This window comes from Hevea brasiliensis, chromosome 18 (assembly GCF_030052815.1).
Source record: "Hevea brasiliensis isolate MT/VB/25A 57/8 chromosome 18, ASM3005281v1, whole genome shotgun sequence".
Classification (NCBI taxonomy): Eukaryota; Viridiplantae; Streptophyta; class Magnoliopsida; order Malpighiales; family Euphorbiaceae; genus Hevea; species Hevea brasiliensis.
In genome coordinates, this window is record NC_079510.1 from 25,744,725 (window position 1) to 25,757,647 (window position 12,923).

The window sequence follows — 12,923 nt, forward strand, 5'->3', positions numbered from 1 at the left end:
TTATAATTAAAAATGCCACATAAGTTAAATCAAATCATTGGTTCATTTGACCCAAACTCAACCTAACCCAAATCAATTACTTTGAATCCCTGAACACATAATCAATTTCTTTAAACCCATTGGAACGTGAGATTCAAATTCCCTAAGTCAGAGTTAACTTCTCTAAAGCCATTCAATCAACATTTGAAATGGCATCAAATTATACTTATTCATCAATCGAAAGTGCTGTTAGTCGAGTTTGCTGCCTTGTTCATCATCTGCATGCATAACTATTAATTGCATATACAAGGAAAAATCCAGGAAGAATGTTTTATTCTTGTCCTTTGATGAAGGTAATAGATTTAAATTTGCTGGGTTTGAGCGGATGATTGATGCTTGAAGTTATGGTGTTATCCAATTTTTATGAGAAATTAATCAATATTTTGCATTCTTTGTAATTCGGGTTGAGCTCAAGTTACCTAGATTGAATTCGTGTTATATTATGATGCGGGTGAATAATTGCAATTTGTTTATGTGGTTTGATGATGAGATTAGGTAAGGGTTGCAGATAGAGGATTGTGTTTGATGTCCTGTTTGACAAGATAGAGGCTTTAGAAGCAGTTGTTGTATATGAAGATGATAATGATACTGTTGCATAAGAGAATGTTATGAAGAGAGAGAAAAAAAAAAAATGAGCTCAAGGATGAAAAAACATTACTCCCTCAGAGAAGTCAAAAAACTTCAATATGGAAAGTGTGATAGGGAAGCATTTAATGGGAAAGTTACATTGATATGTGCAATCATAATGTGTGTTGTGTGTGTGTGGTGTTTTGTTTAGGGAAGGAAAAGAACAATAGGCCTATGTATTTGAACTAATATCTGCGAAGTGAATAAATCATGAACATGTTGTATTGGTGGATATGATACGTGTAAATTATTTGGGAGAATCACATGTTGCAGCAAAAGGATTTATGTTATTGAGTGGCTTAATCTGTCATGAAGTGTTTATCATTGCAAGAGTAATAGTACATAGAATTTTGAGTTTTGATATAAATTATGCAGTTTGAACCCTAGTTGACTTGCATTGCAAATAAAATATGGTGATTCTGCATATTATAAGGTATGAGGGAAAAACTTGGATTGGGCAGAGTGCTAACTTGAATTATGATATAATGACAATATTAACATCAAAAAGCCTTTTTTTTTTTAATACAAGAACAAGATGATAAAATAGAAACATCTTTGACAAAATACTAAAATAGTGGCTACTATAACAAATCTGAACATAATTTTGAGTTAATATAAAATTATAATTTCAATCATTTTGACAGCCATAAAATCCTAGTTTTACACAACAACTAGTTCATAAATAAAAAGAAAATGGCCTATACCACATTTACAACCACATCTTCAGCAAAAAGAGCTAGCCTATATATTGGACATCTAATCATCACTTGTCAAAATGAACTGGACTGTATCACATCTACACTCAACCAAACAATGTGGAATACATAAGGTTTCCTGTATGGCCTATACCACTTGTACACCCAACCAATATTTTAAGACCAAAACAAATCTATGCCTTAATTGGTAACTTTTTCCTTGAAGTTGATGCATTATAAACTTCTTCATTTTCATTAGTAAGTGGTGGTGCCTGGGAATTAATTGGTGTGAAGATTGGCATTCCTTTTGGACTACTTGAGTTGTTGTTGCAATAGAGGCAGAACCATATACAAACTCAGCAGACTATTCTCCTGGCATCCATAATTTCAAACATAAAATGAAATAATTTTTGGACTTAAACAAATTAATAACATTATAATCAAATTTAATCCATTCACACATATCTTAAAATATGTATATCCATTGTCAACAGAAACTAGACAACCAAAACTTTAGTTTACCTAAAATGATTCCAATAATAAATTGTGAAAATTAATTAGTGTACTGCATAAAATTATTAACAACTAAATATACTCAAAGATACCATTCTCCTATTTTTGGCAACTTGCTTTCTTAAATATTGCTCTTGTTAATTACTGGTATCTTGAACAGGAGGTGCAACTTCCTTCTTGTTTTTCCTTGTAGATTTGGAAGTTGATGTTGAAGTTGATAAATCCTTCTTTAGTCTTCCTCTCTTACCCTCTCTTACCCTGTAAAGAAGGATTAATAAGTTACAAATCTAACATTAGTACATTATAATCAAATAATCAATAACCATTTAGACTTTGACCTTAGAGGGCTTTTTTGCTTGTGTTTTATTTGCATTAGGACATGCTCTCTTATTGTGTCCTAGTTGGAAGCAGTGACTGCAATGAATCTCCATTCTCCTATTGCTCAATTTGCCTGATACCTCACTTTTGGCTTTTCAGTAACATCTCGTTTCCTATTCCTTTTAGGTCTTCCTAGCAATTTTTTAAACTCAAGAGGCAATATACTTGGACCATCTACATTTGGCCAAAGCATTCTCATACACTGCTATTTACTGAGTCTTACTGTAATATGGATTCACATACTCCAATAAGTCATGTTTCAAGAAGTTATTACTTGCAATCCCATGTGTACAAGGGATACCACACAAATCCCATGCTCTACATGAACAAGACTTTTGAATTATACTTATAACAAATACTTGCTCACCATTAGACACTTGAAACTTATTCCCCACAGCAGGTGTCACAGACCAATTCTTGGTATCCAACTTAGATTCTTCAATTATTTTTCTTATCCTTGGTCATATAGAAACTTAACAACTTCTCATACCATTTAGTTTTGTGTAGATCCTCTCCATTAGGCTTGTTCTGATATTCTCCAGCATGGAAATGATTGGTATTGTTCTTGCCTTGCATATGTAGGACTTAAAAGTCTTCACTAAGTTGTATGTCACTGCATCACACTTAAGCCAAGTGTTGATGAAAGCCTTAACAAAAATAGTTGGATCCTGCTTTATGAAATCATCATAAGCCATTGAATTTATGTCCTTGATTGCATTACTATGCTTTTTCCATTGAGCCTCATTTGTAGCATATGCACCTTCCTAAAATAGTTTCCTGTATTCTTCCCCTTTGTGCATTTTCTTCCAATTAGCATACATATATGTCACAAGGGTTTTGCAGTCGCCGGACGGTTCTCACTGAAGTGAAAAAGTGAGTAGTTGCTATTTTAATTTTAAGGAAAATTAAAGAAAACCACTTATTGTTTTTTAAAAAAATTTAGAATGCCACTTCTAAAACTAAGATTCTAGGTTTGGGGGGTTTGGGGTCCGTATATATATGGGGAAGGTGTTAGGCACCCCACATCATCCCTCAATAAGGGCAAGTAGACTTAAGAGTGTGCTCTTTATAACTTAAGACCAATAATATTATTATGGTTTAAGTTACTATGTTGGTTTCCATATTCATTATAGGAACGCTTGATACTGGGGATTGTCCCAAGAACATAAGTGAATGAGACAATCCTAAAGTGAATTAGTATTGTGTTTATTGAATTCATTATACATAAATTTATTTTATTAAATTCTTCCCTTCCCGAAATTAGGACTCTAATCCCAAAGAGGTATTATTTGGCCCTTAGAGATTCACAATGAGTGAGGAGGACTCTCGGCTTGCTCATCATTAGCATCCAAATAACTGAGGGTGTGGTGTGTGTAGTGAATATACATGAACCAATACGAGCATAGATTTTCATTCCTCTTAATTAGGACTCTAATTCAAAAGGGATGTGTTAATTAAAACCTAGAGAGTTCCCTTCATTAATAAGGACTCTCAGTTAATGAAGAAAAGTTCCATCATCGGCATAATTACCCATAAAACCTTTACCCATATCATTTCGTCTTAAACTATTTAATATTTTTGCGACTATGGTATTTTATTTGATTAAGCCGAACTGAAGGAAGAACTCTCTCTTAATAATATGAGCATGAGGACTCTAAGAAGGACTCTCCATTGGGTCCCAATATAAAATTCGGGGTTCTTGGGAGGACTCTCCCGTGAATCGAACATTGAAATGTGTTTTGATAAATTTTGTTAAAAAATAAAAGTTTGTAGAATTTCTGTGAAAATAAATAAACACCAGGGATTTCAAGGAAAAGACTCTCTCTCGATCTCCCATATTTTGTAAAGAATGAGCCTCCTTTTTAAAAAAAAAAAAATAAACTGCACAAAATTATGGGAGTTCAAGGAAAGAACTCTTTCCCGAACTCTCGTATTTATAAAGAATGAGCTTTATAATAAAAACGTAAAATTGAGAGGGTTCAAGGAAAGGACTCTCTCCCGAACTCCTGTATTTATAAAGAATGAGCTTTATAATAAAAACGTAAAATTGAGAGGGTTCAAGGAAAGGACTCTCTCCCGAACTCCTGTATTTATAAAGAATGAGCTTTATAATAAAAACGTAAAACTGAGGGGGTTTAAGGAAAGGACTCTATTCTGAACTCCTGTATTTATAAAGAGATTGACTTGTTCTCCATACGTTTTAAGAAAACTATGTCACTCCCAAACTCTCATTATTTTCTGAACTACGAAATGACAACGCTACAAATGATAAAAGACATTATTCCCTAATTTCTTGTTACACCTAAACACATGCATATGAATGACAACTGTATGTGTGTTATTTTCGATCTCCCAGATTTACTAAATGCACTATATTCGATCTTATCCTATCATTTCGCCCTTGTCATTTCTGATCTCTTGCAATCATATCCGAACTCTCTTCACTTTTTATTATATTTGGACTCTGACTATAACCACTAATTTTCATCCAAACTCAAACTATGATTATTAAACTACAAAATGAGAAAATTGCCTTTAATATGACCTATTTTCTTATCCAAACCCCCAAAATAATTCCTACATTACTTTAAGGCAAAGAAAAGGCTTTCAATATAAAGTAAAAGGACAAAAATGACGGTATCACAACATAATGATATGCATAGAAAAGATAAATCAAACTTAACCTTATTTCCCTAAGAGTTCGATATGGCTGAGTATTTATGGAGCTTGGATTCTATCTAATGTAACATTACGGATATGACGAACTACTCCCTTTAAAAGAAACACATAGATGTCAGGGGTTTTACTTGGAAAGGGGCTCTGACAATGACGAGGTAAGTGAACCTTGGTGTGTGGAGTTCAGAAATGGGGCCGAAGCACTATCAGGTTGATTCTTGGAGGTGACGAGTTAGAGTATTTTTGGAGGAAGCAAGCTATTTGATGTTGACACCACTATAAGGATTCTTTAGAAAACTAACGTTTCTAAAGCCTCCTACCCATATTCTTTCAATTCTTTCTGTTAGAAAAAGGACCCCCCCCCCCCCCACAGTGGAAATTTTGGGTATTTATAGAGAATGGGGGCCTTAAAATGGAGGGTCAGGATTCAAGAGGGAAAAGATGAAGGGTTTGGATTTAGAAGGACAAAATCCAAAGGTCGAGAATTAAAGGAGATCAAAATTGAGGGCTGAGATTTAGCACAGGATTCTTTTTTCCTTTCCTCTCTAATCCAACGGCTGGAAATTTTCCTTACAGAACAGATCATAGGGCTGGGAATGAAAGGTTCTGAATCTATTTGTTACTTTTAATCGAACAGCCCGAAACTAATCCTTACAAATGAGGTCAAAGGTGCGAATTGGGGCATACCAAAATGCTTTAACTACCTCAGATCCAGCGGTTCAGATCCTTCTTTATAAATGGGGCAGATGGTGGAGATTAAATCATACCTCAAATGCTTTAACAAACTCAAATATGACAGTTGGGAAGTTGATCTCACGAATCAAAGGGTCATGATTCGAAGTAATTTTCCCAACCTTCCGATCTTTTCTCTATCTATCCGATCTCTTAATCTTGTTCCCCTATCCGCTCTCTCATTATGGTTAGCAACTTGAAACTTTCTCGCTCTATCTCTCTTATACCAACCCTTTCTATATCTGACCTCTTCTTACCTTCCCAATCTCTTTTTTATCCATTCTCTATATTTGGTCTATGTCAGTGTGTATCGAATGTTGGGAAAGCATTAAATTCTCCGCTAACCGATGAGCTGCTTCGAGTTCTGCGAGCATTAAATGCCTAGGCATATATATACTAGGGGGGTAGGCCGTCATTCTCACATTTCCACTTTTCTTCTTCGGTCAATCTTTGATGTGTTCTTTCTCCATTCCTTATATTTCTGGCGCTGATTTTCATCATGACAACCATTTTGATCTTTTTTCAACGACTTCCTTTGCCTATCACCTAAAAATGGATGGCATCAATGGTCAGAGAGTTACAAAAGCGTCATTCAATAAAGGCGAGGAAACTAGACTAAATAGCCAATCTGGGACTGAAATAACCATAATTCTGATCTTTAGTCGGCCTGTTGGCCTGAGTTAAAGATCGATCTCAAGTAAGAGGACTGCAAATTTCAATCTTAATATCAGTGACTACCTCTTGAAGTTCATTTGGCTCCTAACCATCTCAGGGGTTCCGATTAGAGCTCGATTCTAGTCGATGACATCGATGATGACAATAAGCTTTCCATAGTCTTTACCATAGTTAATAAGAGCTACCTTCCCGATCTCCAAGTATCTCTTAAATGGCATCTTGAGATCGGGAGGAGTTTGAACTGTGGGAGCCAGATGGGTAGAATGTAGAGTAGAATGTAGGTACTCCTGTAATTAATGATCGGGTTGGGGACAACCGCCCAATGATGTAATCTGATCTTTTGGAAATGAAATGGACTTTTATTTGAGCTCAATTATTTTATTTATTTATTCATTTTGTTTTTATTTATTTATTATATTCTTTATTATTTGCATTGCTCTGATCATCCTTTCGATCTTTCTATCTAATACCTTCTTCAGTCGATCTCTTTCATCTGGACCTTTTCCTATCCGACCTCTAGTCATAACCTTTTCAACCGATCTCGTCCATCCAGCACATCGAAAATTGGGATGTAATTAAATTTTTTGCTAACCAAAGTGCCGCTTAGGGTCTTGTGAGCATTTAATGCCCGGACCTATATAAATAGGGGAGGGGCTCAGTCATTTTTTCACTCTTGCATTCTCCATTCCTCTTAAGCCTCTTGAAAGCTCTCTCAATTTCCTAGCTTTTTAGGTGCCAATTTGAGATTAGGTAATAGTTTTGATCTTTTTCTAACCACTTTTACCTTCACAGTCTAAAAATGAGAGGCATTGACGGTCAGAGAGTTGTAAGCCCACCTTCCATTCACATTTCTTGGAGCTCTAATGAAGGTGATGAGGCCGGACCAAGTGGGCAACCTACAACTATTACAGCTATTGTCTTGACCACTAGTTAGCCCACCGAGTCGAGCCGACAGTAGGCTCTGGTCATAAGGAAAGAGCCTCTATTTGTGGATAAGTTCCCTTCAATCCTTGGGATGTCTGATCTCAAACTAATAAGCTAGGAGTTCAATTTTCCAACCGACTCCTTCGAGCTCATTCGGTGTCACGAGGATTTTCAAGTCGATCACTTCTTTGAGGAAGTAGATCTGATTATAGTGTACGAAGAACAATTGAAGGCCAGGCTATGATTTCCTCTAGAGCAATTTTACAAGGACGTCTTGAGGTACCGCCAAGTTTGCATCGCCCAAGTGCACCCGAATTCCTAGTGAACTCTAGTGTCCTTCAGAGGATTATGCCGAGCTAAAAGACTCGAGCCCACAGTGAAGGTTTTTATCGAACTACATAGGCTTGCTAAGCGAAAAGACGATGAATTTTGGTTCTTCCAAGCGGAGCCGAATTGTGAGCTCTTTACCAACCTCCCTTCCTCGTTAAAAATTGGAAAGATCGATTCTTCATCTTGTGGAGTAAAGATCCTCATGGCTTCAAGGGGATCCTACAAAGTTGGAATTATTTGGTCGAAAGGCCCGAGGAGAAGATCATCCTAAACGATGTCGAGGGTGCCATGGTGAAGGAGCTTAAGAGCTAGGCGATCTCTTGCAGATATTTGTGCTTAGACGTGATCATGGTCGAACTAAAGTGATGGATGATGAATGTGATCGCCCATGAGAACATCCAGCTGCAACTTTCGGATCTCGGTCCTGGGATGAGTAAAACCTGGATCTTTGGTCTTTTAATCATAGCGATCCCACTAACTTGTTTTTCTGTACAGGTATTGTAGAAGGTGAAACTGTGAAAGAAACTTGAAAACAAAAGAAGGAGCTCGCTAGGAAGGTATTGGAAATGAAGGAAGCTACCACCGCTGCTGAGGCCCAAAGACAGGCTCAGGTAGAAATGCCGAGCTCCCCAGTCCAAACTCAAGAGCAACCGATCCTGGAAGTGCAGATCCTCACTGCGAAGCCTCCCACTCAACCTGCCGAGCCTCCTCCCCAACCTCCAGTATCTTCGGCTGCAGAGATCAGATCCGTAACTCAGGGAGTCTCGGTCGGGCGACCACTCTCCCGAGGTGCCCAAGTCTTGCTTCAATCACTAGAGAGGAATCACCCAGTATGAGGGAACACCGATTTAGCTAAAGTCTTGGGTGCTTCAATCTACTTCCCTGAAGATCAAACTAAGATGGGCCCAGAGAGCATGGAGGATCTCCTCACTTAAACGATGAGCTTGGGTTTAGAGGCTGTTGTAAACCAACATATGTTCAGAGAAAAGGCCCTCCTCTTAAGGAGGGAGATCTCTAAGGCGGTCCAGGATGTAGTGGCTGTGAAGACCCAACTCTCTATTATGAATGAATGAATCATCAAACTAGAGGCATAAGTGAGGTCTCACGAAAAGAGGATCGTGACATCTTCACTTTAGATAGTCCGTACATTCTACTGTACCGGTAACTAGTAGCTGTCTGAAAAGCCAGAATGTCTGAAATTATATTTAAATTAGAGTGAGGAGTCATAAATAATTCAAATAATGGTAAGAAAAATTAAGAAAAAATTTTAGCAATGAAATACAATGAAGTTAAATTACAGCTGATACTTTGCCGGATTTTTTATAAAAATTTGCGGAGATTCAAATTAATCTAAAATTTTAAATAAAGACTAAAAATGATATGAATTTCACATAAAAACCTTTTTAATCAATCAAATGAGTATTTAGAAAATAAAATAAGATAAGATAAGGTACTCCGGCACTCAGTGTGACATGCCTTGCTCGGTTACACTATATACGGGTGAGGGGTGTCACAAGGATAGCTCGACTGGACAAGGAACTTGAAGATGCCTAGGCCTATCAAGCTTCTAATATGGCCAAGTTGTAACACCTCTCACTTGTCTATAGTGTAGCCAAGCAAGGCGTGCCACACGGTGTGCCAGAGCACCTGATCTTATCTTATTTCATTTCAGTTCTTGATTTATTTATTCAAAAACTTTATCTAAGGTTTATGTTATTTTTACTGTTTATCAAAATCTGACTAATTTAGAAATTTCAAAAATTTTAACGACAATCCAGCAGAGTGCCGGCTGTAATTTAGACTAACAGTTCTTCTGAACCTGCCAAAAATAGTTCACAACATATTCAAATTCACTGCTCAATTTATCTCAATAATATCTCATCAGTTTCTCAAACTCAGAATCAATCTCAAAATTTCTCAAACTTAATTTAGATCAGAATCATCAAGATCAAATAATCATCTCATCAACTCATATATAAGAATTTCTCAATTTGATAAATTTATAAGACTTATAAATTAGTTACAAAAGTTTCTTTTGTACAGGATATACATATAATTTACAATATGCTAAGAATGAACAATATACATAACATGTGTAATATGAGCCCTATCTACATGCATTGCTAAGGAGGTAACAACCTTGTACTCTTTTGACACTTCTGCAGATCTAGACTCCAAAAATCTCAGTCGATAGTCTACTGGTTTTACCTTCAGTACCTGCGCGAGGAAGCAATTCCATCACGCTAAGCATTTCTGCTTAGTGGTGCAATAGTATAACAAGAAATAATATATACAAATAAAGAAAGGATAGAGCATAATTTAAATATTGAATAATCAATTTGATTTACTGGAATGTTTCTAATATCAACCATCTTATATACTAGTTTGTTCCTCTTTGGAAGTGCTAAATTTATAACCTTTCAGTAATACTACCCAGTATATAAATTATTCTAACTGTATTATATTTTAAGTCTCTACGGTTCTGCAAATTATATTTTTTTTTTATGTTTCTATTGCTAATCTCTTTTACTCATTTCATTCAATACTTAATTTTATTATACTGAAATTTCATTATACTTAACTTAACTTAACTGCCTGAATTGAATAATGTTTTAATTGACTGCCCATGTAGCCTATACACTGACCAGACTGGATAAACGGATATACTAGCACTGGGTACCTAGTACCTCGGGCCGTCACACCATCGGTCATAAAGTATCTCTCGGTGTGCAAACAGTGTGGCTAAAAATCCATATAATCAATCAGGCATTAAGCCGAGTATAATAACACAATCCGTGTAGCCATAGGCTATTAAAATCATAGTATGGCACAATAAGCCAGAAAACACAATATGGCATAAAGCCATTTACAGAACAGCTGTCAGAACCTATTGGCATGCCAACCTATCCAAACTAGTCAACTAGGCAATACTAGGGCATTTACAAGCTTAAATATTTAATTCTTTATTCTTAGGGTTTATAAGTCATTATGCCTTTCACTGGTCGACAAAAATGTTGACCCTTTTTATACATCATGGATAGCTTGATTCTAGTATCAACATGTCACAATTATTCAGTAGATCATCAGATAGATCATATTTCATATCAATTGTTCTGAAGTACCATTGTGCTCAAAGCATTTTTCCTGTCTCTGATAATAAGGACTAATGTTCCATTCATACACTCATGTGATTTATTAAGTCATTGTGTTTCTTATTCACATTACTAGTCAAACATAAATGTTGACTTTTCCACACTAAACAGATATGTTGGTTCTAGTTGCACTAGGATTCCTCATTTTGAGTTTATACTCGTTGGCATTAATTTCCAAACTTATTTCAAGGCTAATTATATGTGATTCCAAATTTTTAGATTTCATGGCCAATGGTTACTATTCCATTGGGTTAGGCTATAGGGTGAAATTAGTAAAATTTTCTTCATCAAATTGTTTCTTATTGTGTCTTCTTTAATTCCCTTTTTGAATTACTCCATTTTGAGCTGTATAACTCAAGTTATGGTTATTTAACCATAACTGGGTCAAATCTAAATTTCGACTTTCTTATTAGGCATTTTCAGTTCTGACTTTACTAATTTATTTAGACTATTTGTAATAATATTGAGGTCTAGTATTCTTCATAAGTATTGTTGCCCTATGTCTTAGGGTCAATCAGAAATTTTACTTGTGATTTATCAAGTCAAAGGTCCTATATTGGCATGGTCCTCAATTAGGTCAATGGCTTTGACCTTAAATTCTGGCCTTATACATTTATAATTTGAGCAAGTTGCCTAAAACAAAGTTTTAGGTCTCTTTCTTAGCTTTTATGGCTCGTCACATTTGGAGACTTCTTGTGGGAGATATTCCTATTTGAATTTTCTGGACTTAATGGGCAATTGTACCAACTCTAGATTTAGTGTGTCAACTTAATCAACTTAATTGGCCTAGTTCCCTTGATTTCTGGGTTCTGGTCAAAATTTTAATATTGTAGGTTTATGTCTTATTGAACTTTTGGCACTGATTTTAGGTCATTCTGAGTTGTATAGTCCAAGATATGGTCAATTTATAAAAGCTGGACATATTGCATTTTCAATGCAACTTTAGGTCATTGTTTTGGTCAATTCCAATTTTGGCAGATTTGGTACCTTATCTTAGGCAAGCAAATTGACTTGGTTCTGGTCATTTCTGGGCTTTGGTGTCTTCATAAGAGTTATAGCTCTATGTCTAATCTTTCTATTGATATAAATTTCAGGTCATTTTGGATATGTTTTGAGTGAGTTATGGTCAAATGAGTGACTACTGTTCATATGGTCAAATTCTGGGTTGCAATGGTTCTGGACAGTTTTGATAGCTCAACTTGTGCAAACAGTTTGACTTAGTAAATGGCATTTCTGGGTTCTGTGATCTTCATCAAAGTTATAGCCCTATGTCTAAGCTTTCTATTGATATAAATTTCAGGTCATTTGGAGTTGTGTAGACCAAGATATGGTCATTTTACTATGGCTGGTCAAGTTGCACTTATATTGCACAATTAGGTCATTTGTAAGTCAAAGTCAATTCGGCCAGTTTTTGTAACCCAATTTAGGCGATCAATTTGACTTGCTTAATGGCATTTCTGAGCTTGGTGGTCTCTACTAAAGTTGTAGCCCTATATCTAAGCTTTCCAATGATATAAATTTTAGGTCATTTGGACCTGTTTTGAGTGAGTTATGGCCAAAATACTGGCTACTGTTCATATGGTCAAAAATTACGGGTTTCAAGTTACCAATTCCGGATTAGGTCACTTTTTGAGTCACTTTCTGGACGGAATTTTGACAAGCTTTCTACATGAAAGTTGGTCCCTATTGAGTCTAGTTTTACCTTCAATTGGCCTCATACCAATTGGGGTCACACAAATCAGATTATAAGCTCAATTGTATACTGCCCTTATACACTTCATCAAATGCACAACCATTACACATCCTACTTGCTTCACCTTAACTTTCCTTACCAAATTTCTGGATTTATAAGGCACAAACATCATTTATCACATCTCAACATGGTCATTTTGGACAGTTTATATAATTTCTCAATACACTAATTACAACCTTAATTATATCAACACAATATACACAAAATACCTAACAATTACACATAGTTTCCAAAGCATAATTTACATACACTTTCATTAATCCCTTAGTAACAGAATTCATCAAGCAATTTCATGAAATCCAACACTTTTCTTGGTTCATCAAGGCTGCCAAAAATTCACTAAGTGCTCAAAATTTTACCACTTCCTCCAATTCCCCAATTCAATACCCAAACACATCAAAAACATGAAATTTACTCACTAATACATCA